The sequence below is a fragment of the Eptesicus fuscus genome, chromosome 21 (assembly GCF_027574615.1).
Source record: "Eptesicus fuscus isolate TK198812 chromosome 21, DD_ASM_mEF_20220401, whole genome shotgun sequence".
NCBI lineage: Eukaryota > Metazoa > Chordata > Mammalia > Chiroptera > Vespertilionidae > Eptesicus > Eptesicus fuscus.
In genome coordinates this window covers 35,449,060-35,461,474 of record NC_072493.1, presented here as the reverse complement: position 1 = coordinate 35,461,474, position 12,415 = coordinate 35,449,060, and the positions used below count along the sequence as shown (strand labels likewise).

The window sequence follows — 12,415 nt, the reverse complement described above, 5'->3', positions numbered from 1 at the left end:
GTTGCCAAGCCTTCCAGCCCATCTTCCATTCTGTGCTGGGGTGATCCGGGATGTCAAGCCTTCCCCCCACTCTCCTGCTCAGCCTTCCCCCGACTCTCCTGGTCGCTGGGGCGACCCAGGATGCCAAGCCTTTCCTCCCTCCACCCTGCTCTCCACAGGCTCTGTGGCTCCGGCCCACGCCGCCATTTTGGCCCATCAGTTTGCATATTCCCTCCTTATCGGCTGTGGGCATGGCCATTTTTATCACAAAGTGACGGTTAATTTGCATGTTACTCTTTTATTAGATAGGATTACGCTTTGATTGGTTGAACAGCCAATCATGACCGGACATGTAGCATATTAGGCTTTTATTATATAGGATAAGAGAACATTTAGTCACCACTCAGTCCTTATTAAATAAATATCAGTAAATTATTTGGTTAGTAATTCTATGAATGTAGTACCTATGGAAAAGCTTTCAGCTCCTGAGCATCCTTTATTTGAAATAGCCTGAGTAGTAGATATCTGTTTCTTTGTGATATGTTACTGTGTCTTCTTTGAGACTTTCCTCCCCATAAATGCATATGATTCTGGTGCAATTATTAATCAATGAGAGCTGTGAATTGGTCATAGGCTGACCAGTTTTATTTTCCTCAAGCTAGCAATTAAGGGATTGGCAAATAGTCCTATCTGGATCAATAGAGCCAGAGGGTAAGTATTATTATGGGTAGTAAGAGAAGTTGCAAAGTTTCAAGGATTTAGTAAGGTTAACTCATCAGCAGTTTTTTGTTTGTTTGTTTGTTTGCCATTACATGAGAAAAGCTTTTCCAAGACAACACAGAGGAAAATAGAGGTGAGAGATAGAAATGTGATGACATTGTTTGATCTTTTGGATCCAGTCATGTCTGAAATCTACACCATCTTTCACTTTTTCATTTTTGTGATCCAATAAATTTCTTTCCTTTTTTTAGTTAATTTGAATTGGATTTCTGACTCTTGGAATTAGAGTCCTGACTCATATATGTATGTTTGCTACATATGTAAGAAAGCCTTAATTAAAAAAATATATATATTGATTTCAGAGAAAGGGAGGGGGGAGAGAGAGATAGAAATGAGAGGGAATCATTGATCAGCTGCCTCCTGCATGCCCCCTACTGGGGATCAAACTCGCAACCTGGGCATGTGCTCTCACTGGGAATCGAACTGTGACCTCCTGGTTCATAGATTGATGCTCAACCACTGAGCCACACTGGCTGGGGTTGATTTTTTTTATAGGGCATAATTATTTATCCTAAGGAGAAACTCTGTTATAACAAATATATCAAAGTTAAATACACAGCAGTTATAAAGCTGAGAGAATGACTTCATTTTATTAGTTGATAAAATTAATTTTGTATTTATTCTGTTTCACAATAGGGATGAATTTTTTTTACCATTACATTGTGTTTATTTTTATATTTATAGGCAAATGACTATAACAGGATACTTCTTAGTTAAATCTACTTATAATGATGTAGAATTACTTTTCTTAGGGCAAAGCTGATGCAAGAAACACAATGTCAATGCACACAACATGGAAAATCTCATTATGCTAAATGAAAGAAGTCAAATACAAAGATTGCCTGCACTATGGTTTCATTTAGGTGAAATTATAGAAAGACAAAAAATTCACCTAGTGACACTCTTTAATAGGCTTTTGTATAAGGAATTAAAATCACTTGTAACAGTGACTCACCATAGGCCTTCAAAGAAAGAATGACTAGCTAAGAGAATAATGGATCCATTGGTTTAATGAATGGCTCTTCAGCTTATAGGAATTATTTGATTTTCTGCTCTCAGTGTGGGTTTAAACCTATTTTGTGATAGAATTGCAAATGAAGTCTTTTATGAGTGGGTTGTAAACTTCCTTTAAGAAATTTATAGATATCTCAAGATATCTATAAATATCTTGGAACTCAAGATATCAGATAAAGACATTGCTGGCAGACAGAATTGGCCATTTTCAAATAATGGTAAAAATAAAGAAGTTGGAGCCTAAAATATTTAGGGGATAAATAAATACCATTCTTCAGAGCAATGAGGAACATGAGGGTGTGAGGCAGCATGTTCCTATTTTATGAGTGGATGTAGGGAGGTAAACCTTGAACAGTTAGAACTGGTTAGAATCTTGGGCATTTTCTGGAGATCACCTTTAAAAACAAATCAGAACAAATGAGTTAGAAAAGAGTGAAGGATTTACATATGTGCGTGGAGCAAAACAATGGCTACTACTTTCACAATTTCTTTAATAGTCAATTTATATATATATATATATTTATATATATATATACATAAATAAACAAAAAAAAAAATATTTTTGTGAAGTATTAAGACAAATTCCCTTTAAAGGATAGATTTAGAATAACTGAATACTTCAGACCTTGAACAGAAACAAATATACTGGTAATAAAACACTGTTGAACTACATTATCTATACTAATAAAAGGGTAATATGCTAATTAGACTGGGTGACTGGACATCTTCCAAATGTTTGACTTCCTTCTGGACAGGGGATGACCAGGCCAGCAGGGGGGGGCAACTGGGGGGCAGCCAGGCTGGCAGGGGGCAGTTGGGGACAACCAGGCCAGCAGGGGGGCAGTTGGGGGCAACCAGGCAGGCCGGCAGGGGCCAATTGGGGGGCATCCAGGCAGGGGGGCTGTTAGGGGGTGGCCAGGCTGGTTGGGGGCAACAAAGCCAGCAAGTGGGGGGGTTAAAGGGGTGAGCAGGCAGTCAGGCAGGCAGGCAAGTGGTTAGCCAGTGGTTCCGGATTGCGAGAGGGATGTCCAACTGCCGGTTTAGGTCCGATCTCCGCTATCAGGCCTAAACTGGCAGTTGGACATCCTCCACAGGGTCCCTGATTGGAGAGGGTGTAGGCCAGTCTATTTTTATAGTTCAATTTCATTTGTAATGTTGATAAAATCTTTACATCCATGCTTTTAGTGTAGGTGTTTATAGTTTACTAGAGGCCCAGTGCATGATTGAATCATGCACGTGTAGAGGGGGAGCTGGGTGCCTGTCCACTGGTGCACCAGGCCTTTCAGAAGCCTCCGGTGCGGCGGAGGCTTCTGAAAGGCCTGGTGCCTGAGCGGACAGGCACCCTGCTCCCCGCTTTTGATGGTCCACGGTGGGACATGAGCTCGCTGCCCCAGAGGCCCCTTCTGTGCCGCAGCACAGCCATGGCGCAGACGCTGAGCTCGAGCCGCCACTGGCGACGCGAGCTCAGCGTCCCGCCGGCCCAATTGGCCACCCCGAGTCCCGCCCCCCCGTGCCTCCTGGCCTATCGCGGGCATAGTGAAGGTACGGTCAATTTGCATATTTGTCTATTATTAGGTAGGATAATCTAGTGATTCTCCTTACAGCAAGGTACTAATTTTTTTTGGTAACTATACAATCCATTGTCTTGTTGTGATATATTGACTTCATCATTTAGCATTATTAAAAACTCGTGCTTCAGCCCTAGCTGGTTTGGCTCAGTAAATAGTGTCAGCCTGTGGACTGAAGGGCCCCAGGTTCAATTCCAGTCAAGGGCACATTCCCGGGTTGCGGGCTTGATCCCCAGTGTGGGTGCAAGCAGGAGGCAGTCAATCAATGATTCTCTCTTATCATTGATGTTTCTATCTCTCTCTCCCTCTACCTTCCTCTCTGAAATCAATATATATCCTATCTAATAAAAAAGTAATATGAAAATTGACCATCACTCCAACACACAAGATGCCGCCCCTATGTGGTCAAAGATGGCTGCCCCCATGTGGACATAAGATGGCCACCACAAGATGGCCAGCAGGAGAGGGCAGTTGTGGGTGATCAGGCCAGCAGGGGAGGGTACTTGGGAGGGAACAGGCTTGCAAGGGAGGGCAGTTTGGGGTGACCAGGCCTGCAGGGGAGGGCAGTTGGGGGAAACCAGGCCAGCAGGGGAGAGCAGTTAGGGGCGACCAGGCCGGCAGGGGAGGACAGTAAGGGGTGATTGGGCCAGCAGGGGAGGGTAGTTGGGGGCAACCAGGCCTGCAGGGGAGGGCAGTTGGGGGTGACCAGGCCTGCAGGGGAGGACAGTTGTGGGGGACCAGCCTGCAGGGGAGGGCAGTTGGGGGAAACCAGGCCAGCAGGGGAGAGCAGTTAGGGGCGACCAGGCTGGCAGGGGAGGGCAGTAAGGGGTGATTGGGCTGGCAGGGGAGGGAAGTTGGGGGCAACCAGGCCTGCAGGGGAGGGCAGTTGGGGGTGACCAGGCCAGCAGGGGAGGGCAGTTATGGGCGACCAGGCTGGCATGAGAGGGCAGTAAGAGGTGATCGGGCTGGCAGGAGAGGGCAGTGGGGAGGGGGGACGACCAGGCCTGCGGGGGGGGGGGCAGTTGTGGGGAACCAGTCCTGCAGGAAAGGGAAGTTGGGGGGGGGGCAGGCCTGCAGGTGAGGGTAGTTGGTCACCAGGCCAGCAAGGGAGGGCAGTTAGGGGTGATCAGGCCTGCAGGGGAGGGCAGTTGGGGGTGACCAGGCAGTTAGGGGCAATGGGGCCAGCAGGGGAGCAGTTAGGCATCAATCAGGCTGACAGGGGAGTAGTTAGAGGGTGATCAGGATTGCAGGCATGTGAGCAGTTGGGAGCCAGCAGTTCTGGATTGTGAGAGAGATCCCAGATTGGAGAGCATGCAGGCTGGGCTGAGGGACCCTCCCCCACCCCTGTGCATGAATTTCGTGCAGCAGGCCACACACACACACACACACGCACGCACACACACACACACACAAACTCATGCTTCATTAGTAGCTTACAGATATTACCACCATCTGTTCAGTTAATTTAGAACATGCTGGTGAAACCCTTCTAATGTTGAGTGTGATCAATAGTGTTGAACCATTAGATCCCTTTTTTTAGTTTGATTATGCTGCCATATCTTTCTGCCTTGTTACAGTTTGTATAACTTTTGTTTGTCATATTTAAGAGTTTCATTAAGAAGAAGGTTTGTATTTCTGTGTGTTTTATTTGAAAATTTTGTATTGAGTGCCTACTGTGTGCCAGTCTTTGTTCTAATCTGGGCATCCTATCTAATAATAGAGTAACATGTAAATTACCATCACTCTGCTACGCCCACGATTGGGCGGCGGGAGGCTGTGGGGCGGGACTTGGGGTGGCCTATCTGGCCATTGAGAGGCACGGATCCGCTGCCACTGAGGGGGGCTATGCTGCTGTTGAGAGGCGCAGGGGGCAGGACTCCCGCCCCCTGTGCCTCCCAATGGCCAGATCCGCGGCCCCTGAAGGGGCCTGTCGCGGACACCCAGCTGCGCCTCTCAACGGCAGGGTAGCCAGGTGTCCGCAGCACCCCCCCTCAGCGGCCATTGAGAGGCGCAGGGGGCGGTCCCGCCCCCTGTGCCTCTCAACAGCAGGGTAGCCCCCCTCAGCGGCCGCGGACCATCAAAAGTGGGGGAGCTGGGTGCCTGTCTGCGCCGAGCCGGAGGCTTCTGAAAGGCCTGGTGCACCAGCGGACAGGCACCCAGCTCCACCGCGAAAAGTGAAAGCGTGTAGGGGACCCTACACGTGCATGATTCAATCATGCACTGGGCCTCTAGTTGGAAATAAAAATAGTGAATTAAACAGACAAAACCTCCTACCTTTACAGAGCTGATTTCTGATGAGGCAGGCAGGAAATAAAGATAGATGATAGGTAGATAGGTAGATGATAGATAGATAGACAGATGATAGATAGATAGATAGATAGATGATAGATAGATAGATAGATAGATAGATAGATAATAGAATATATACTTTGTAAAAGAATAAATTCTAAGAAAGATAAAGGAAGAGGTGGGGAACCAGGTTGATATTTTAGATTGTGTGGCCATGGAAGGCCTCTTATATTTGACGTTTGATTAAAGACCTGAGAAAGAAAAGAGATCTATCTATTAACATTCCACATTCAGATACACATTTATATGCCTTATATACCTAATGGATAAGAAATCCATGTATGTGTATTTAAACTTTGTGCTTACTAAATTCATTCTTATATTATTATGCCTGTGTATTTGTGTATTGCATTTTTAACATTTTTCTTTTTATTCTTATGAATTCATGGGCTTTTACAATTTGCACTCAAATAGTCACAACTCAAGCTCCCTTCAGCACTGCTCTGACGACACCTTTGCAAGCATCCTTACTTTCTGGCAATAGTAGGATGTTCCAGACCCATCCTCAGTGTTTCCTGCACAAAGTCATGAAGTTAGTTACTTTCCAAGGAATTTAGGAAAGGAGAAAACAAACATATATATTTGAAAGAGGATATGAAACCAGAAATAGAAGTTTCTATTTAAAATTTTTCTCAGTAAAAGGTCTTGCTATCTAGACTTGGGAGCCTAACACAGACACTAAAGTAAAATTGGACTTTCCTTATATACCATATTTTCTATTGTTCCTACTGCCCAAGAAGAAAAGGATGGCACAACTTCATAGGAGAGCACACTTTAATAAGAAGTATATATTAGGCCGAAACCGGTTTGGCTCAGTGGATAGAGCGTCGGCCTGCGGACTGAAAGGTCCCAGGTTCGATTCCGGTCAAGGGCATGTACCTTGGTTGTGGGCACATCCCCAGTAGGGGGTGTGCAGGAGGCAGCTGATCGATGTTTCTCTCTCATCGATGTTTCTAACTCTATCCCTCTCTCTTCCTCTCTGTAGAGAATCACTAAAATATATTTTAAAAAATAAATAAATAAAAATAATTAAAAAAAGAGAAGTATATATTAATTACCTTTTATAAAGTTGTTTCAGGACTTGTGGAACATTATCTCAATAACTGATGGTTTAAAATGACCATTTTAAAATTAATTTAAAATTAACCTCAATTGATGTAAATTAGTCAAAAGAAACTGTGGCTACACTTCTCCACATGCTTTACAATTCCAGTTCTCTTTTCCCTATGGAAGGTTTTCTTTATTTTTAAAAATATTTCAGACAGATGGCTGAGCAAACAATGCAAAACTTTGTGTGATATATAATTAAATTTTCACTGAGTCATGTACCCTTTTAGCAGTACTGTCTTTGAATTTTGGACTGCATATGAATTTTGAGCAAAGTTGCTACCATTATGATTGGGCCCCATTTGGAGACAGCTAGAAAAAGATATTTCCTTGATAGAACATTATTTCACATTGATATCTAGTTCCTACTTAACATATTAATTTGCTGTATCCTACTAAGATTTTCTACTTTATTTACAAACCTCAAGACAGAAACAATAGATTGTATAGTGGAGAAAAGCAGATTCCTTGAAGCCGTGATGTGAAGGTACTTTAGTGACAGGGGAATGAGTCACCTTCCTGGTCAGCTTTCTTAAAGGTATCTGCATGGTAATTCTTGACATATTCTTCCAGTAACAGTAGTGGAAGTATCTATTCTTTTGACTATTGACATAACTATAGGCATGAGAGACCTTCATGTGGACATCAGCTCTTTTAGTTGGAAAAACTGGAAAACATGATTATACTTTTTTCCAGGCGCAGTTTAATTATCTGTAAAAATGAAATAATTTCAGCCTTTCAAGTTTTTGTGAGAATTAATTGAGATAATATTAATATGACAGTTAATGATGAAATCAAGCAGGAAGTTGAATTGCATACCTGAGAGTAAGCTGTTCATATGAGACAGAATTGCAAATTCTGCCCCTGTGTCTTGCCTCCCAATATAGAGAGTCCCAAACAGCAACACTCCAAGCCCTTCTCTCTGATCCAGAGTCTCCCAGAGCTCCTTTTTTTTTTTTTTTTTTTTTAAATATTTGAGGTTGTTAGAACTCTGCTTTCTAATAACATAGAGGCCAGGAAAGGTATGGCTCTTTGTTTTATAGATTTGCCATTTATATTTTTGGACCTCAATTCATAGTACAGTATCAAAATTGTTTAACCCAACACTCACTTTTTAGTTCTTTCCCCAATTATTCCCAATTTGTATTCCCCAGAGCCGTAGTTGGCAAACTGTGGCTCGCGAGCCACATGCGGCTCTTTGGCCCCTTGAGTATGGCTCTTCCACAAAATACCACAGCCTGGGTGAGTCTATTTTGAAGAAATGGTATTAGAAGAAGTTTAAGTTAAAAAAATTTGGCTCTCAAAAGAAATTTCAATCTTTGTACTGTTGATATTTGGCTCTGTTGACTAATGAATTTGCCTACCACTGCCCCAGAGGCATGCACACAGTTCTGTTTAAATATGTGTGTATATATATTCCTTATCAAATTAGTTGTGTTATGTTTAAAATTTACATTAATGGTATTTTGCTATATAAAAGTGTCATTTTTGTCTACTCAGCACTATTTTTTTGTGTTTGTCATGTTCCTCTGTGCACAGGACTGTAATGCTATGCATTGTTTCTAACATTTGTGTAGTAATTCATAGTATATATTTACTTCTTTTTTGCTTATTTATTCCTATAGTGATGGATACAACTCCTGGCTTCCACAAAGAACATCCTAGTATGTGTCTTTTTGTGGGTCTGAACTAGATTAGAGTACCCTAAAATATTGTGCAAAGGGGTTGTTTGCACTGTTTCACTAGGTGCAACCAGATTACTTTCTAGAATGCTTGCAGCTGTTTACATTCACACCAGCAGCACCTCTTTCTATGATATTTTCCTTGGATGGTTTCGTTTTTATTATTGTTGACTGCTGATGAGTTGGAGCATATCTCCGTATATATCTCAGTCATTTGGAATCTCAAGTGTTTCTTCTTACCCTATTCATCTCTTATTAAATAGGTCTTCAAATCCATTCATAAAAGTTTAGTTAAAATATACTTGTAAATACATCTGGGTTTTAGCTTTTTCTTTTTTTGAGGGAATATTTCTATACCATTTCAACTAATCAGATCTATCAGATTTTATATTTCTTGTGCCAATTTTGGTATCTGTATATATAAAAGCCAAGTGACCAGAACAACCAGAATGACCTGAATGACCATTCGTTATGATGCGCACTGCGGCTGGCCAACCAGCATGATCAGGGGGCAGCCACTCCCCCTCCCTGGCCTGCCCCTGCCAGATTGCGGGCAGAACCAGCTGGCCAACCTCCCACAGCCCCTCTCCCTGGCCGGCCCCGCCCCTGACCGCCCACCCCCACCTCAGCCGGCCAATTGCTTGCAGCCCCTTCTCCCCACTGGCCTGGCCTGATTGGCCCCCATCAGGGTGGACAGCCGGACCCCACTCATGCACGAATTCATGCACCAGACCTCTAGTTTTATTTATTTTTTAGAAATGTGTTCATTTTGTTTAGGTTGTCAATTTTGTTTGCAATATTCATTCATAAGATTTTTATTGTTCTTGTAATTTTATTTGGTTTCCTATTCATTTTCATCTTAGCTCTTAAAAAAATGTTTTTATTGATTTTACAGAGAAAGGAAGGGAGAGAAATAGTAATCAGTTGCTTCCCACATGTGTCCTGACTGGGAATTGCACCAGTTACCTTTGGGTGCATGGGATGACGCTCAACCAACTGAGCCATACCAGTCAGGACTCAAATTTGCTTTTGTATCTGCTTTGCCAGAGGTTTATATAACTTACTGAATGTTGATTGTTTTAAATAACCTCTTTTTTGGTATTGTTATCCTTTTCTCTTATTTCTCCTAATTCTCTTGGTTTCCACTCCTTATATTTATAATTTAATTATTTTTGTTTAAGTGTGCTGTGTCCCCCTTTTGAGTTGAGAATTTAGTTTTGTTATTCATTTCCACATGTTATAATTTAGGTGTTCTTTAAGTAAAAGGACTTATCTTTTTGTTATTGTTCTAAAGCTATCGCATTGTAGTCAGACATTTATAAGAAACTTCCAAACTGTCTTACAAAGTGGGTGTTCCATTTTGCATTCCCACCAGCAATGTATGAGAGCTCCTGTTGGTCCACATTCTCTCCAGTACTTGGTGGTGTCAGTGTTCTGGATTTCAGCCATTTTAATAGTTGTGCAGTGATATCTCATTGTTTTAATTTGCATTCTCTGACAATGTATGATGTGGAGCATCTTTTTGTTATGCCTTTCTCTACCCCATATTTTAGATTTTTTGTTTGTTTTAGCTCCTTGGGTTCTATATTGATTTTATTAATGACCTTTCTAATATTGTAATATACATATATCTATATATATTATACATATGCATATCTATACTAATAAAGGGGTAATATATATGTATATCTATACTAATAAAAGGGTAATATGCAAATTGGTCAGGATGCCCTCACAGTAATGACCGAACTGCAGGCTGCATGGGGTGACAAGACCGGCAGGGGGTTAGTGAGGGATGACCAAACGACTAAACAGCAGGCTGCATGGGGCAACCAGGCTGGCAAGGGGGACAGTGAGGGGTGACCAGACCGGTTGGGGGAGAAGTTGGGGGTGAACAGGTCCGCAGGGGGGACAGTGAGGGGCGACCAGGCCAGTTGGGGGGGGCAGTTGGGGGCGACCAGGTTGGCACGGGGGGCAGTGAGGGGCGACCAGGCTGGCAGGGGGGACAGTGAGGGGCAATCAGGCTGGCAGGCAGAGGCAGTTAGGGGTGATCAGGCAGGCAGTTAGGGGTGATCAGGCTGGCAGGCAGAGACGGTTAGGGGTGATCAGGCTGGAAGGGGAGGCAGTTAGGGGTGATCAGGCAGGCAGGCAGGTGAGCAGTTAGGAGCCAGCAGTCCTGGATTGTGAGAGGGATGTCCAATTTGGTCTAAACTGGCAGTCAGTCATCTCCTGAGGGGTCCCAGATTGGAGAGGGTGCAGGCTGGGCTGAGGGACACCCGCCCCCCCACCTACTCGAATTCAGTGCATTGGGCCTCTAGTTGGGTTATAAAACTCCCTATTTAACTTTGATTGTCACTCACAGGTTTTTCAATTGTTCTCATTTTCATTCACATTTAAGCAATGTGTATAGTAAGGATTTAGTTCCTTAACCAGTTAACTGCCACTGTATTTTTAATTTAATTAGAAAAGGTCCACTGCTTGCATCTATAGACACTTATGGTGTACAAATGGTTAACACATGTTAATCAAGGCGGAAAAAATTTGGCCTATATATTTTCTGCTTTGGGAGAACTAATTACTAGGAAAAATATTTTCATCATTTCCTACTTTAACACCTGTGCTTTCACCTACCAATCATTATATCCACAGGGTTTAAGACTAGTATTCATCTTTGTGCAGCATAAAAGATGAAGTCTGAATTGAGACTACTCACACAGTTTTCTTGTTCCTTTTAAAAACCCATGCTGAATAATGAATGATGAGAAAAGCTTTCTTATGCACATTACACTCATTTCTTTTTCATTACACATTCTTTGATTTATACAAAGGTAAACAACATGGTTTAAATCCTTCCCACAAATAATAAGGTAATTATAAAAATTAGCATATCAATTATAAAATGGACAACTTTTACTAAGCACTTAGTAGTGATATCATTCTAATACTTTAAATTTATTCATTGATTGAATCCTCATAACAAACCAATAGATATACCATAATTATATTTAATATACATGAAATAAAACATATGAAATGCCACTAAAACCTATCAATAAAAAGTAAAAAAAAAAATATATGGAAGGATTGACAGCATTTTTATAACAGTGGTTAAAAACATCCTAGTTTGAGATTGGGATAAGGGTTAATGAAAAGGAACATAAAAGTTTATAAGGAAAAGATGTGGATAATTTCAGCAATTAAAATACATGTTTTAAAAGAAAAACACAAATCCAAAGATAAACTTTGGGTCATGCTACTCAGGGCATGTGAACATTTAGATGCAACCATAACATGAATAATAAAGCCATTTAAAAAGGTCATTGAGTATAAGTCATTAAAAATAAAAATCTACTTTTGCTGAAATGGCATCATATTTTTTGGCATGTTAAGAGCAGGTGAAGATACAATATGCATACCATGACTACACTTTCTTTAAAGACAAAGTATGGTAGGATGTACTCTACCAACTTGAGAGTAGCCATCTATAGTTACTCTGATTAAAATTAATATTTGCTTTTTGGTTTTCTGTTTTATAAGAAAATATAAATTTGTGAAAAAAATATTAACACTGATTTTAAAAACCAAGTTAAATTTCTACAGGAATTAAAAATACAAGATACCATAATTTAAGCAGAAAAAATAGCCCTGAAACACAAGTAAATATAAAGAATAATATAATATTAATACCAAGAAGGTAGGACAAAATAATGGGAAAGAAAAGAATTACTGAACATCTGCCATTAGTACAATATTGGGGAAGAATGGGTAAATGCCAATATAGGCTTTCATATATATATGGTAATTTTCATATATATATATATATATATATGGTAATTATGAAAATTAGCATTTACATGAATGAAAACAAACAGTGAAAGATGGTAACTCTCTAACATTATTTTTTTTGTTTAAAATATTAGGAAGAGCTTTAACTTT

General features: G+C 41.3%; 1 protein-coding gene across 1 annotated transcript in view; it reads left to right on the top strand.

Annotated features, from left to right (window-relative positions):
* ZFP1 (ZFP1 zinc finger protein) overlaps positions 1–12,415 on the top strand; it is an 837,904-nt gene that overhangs the window by 91,727 nt on the left and 733,762 nt on the right. The window lies entirely within an intron of this gene.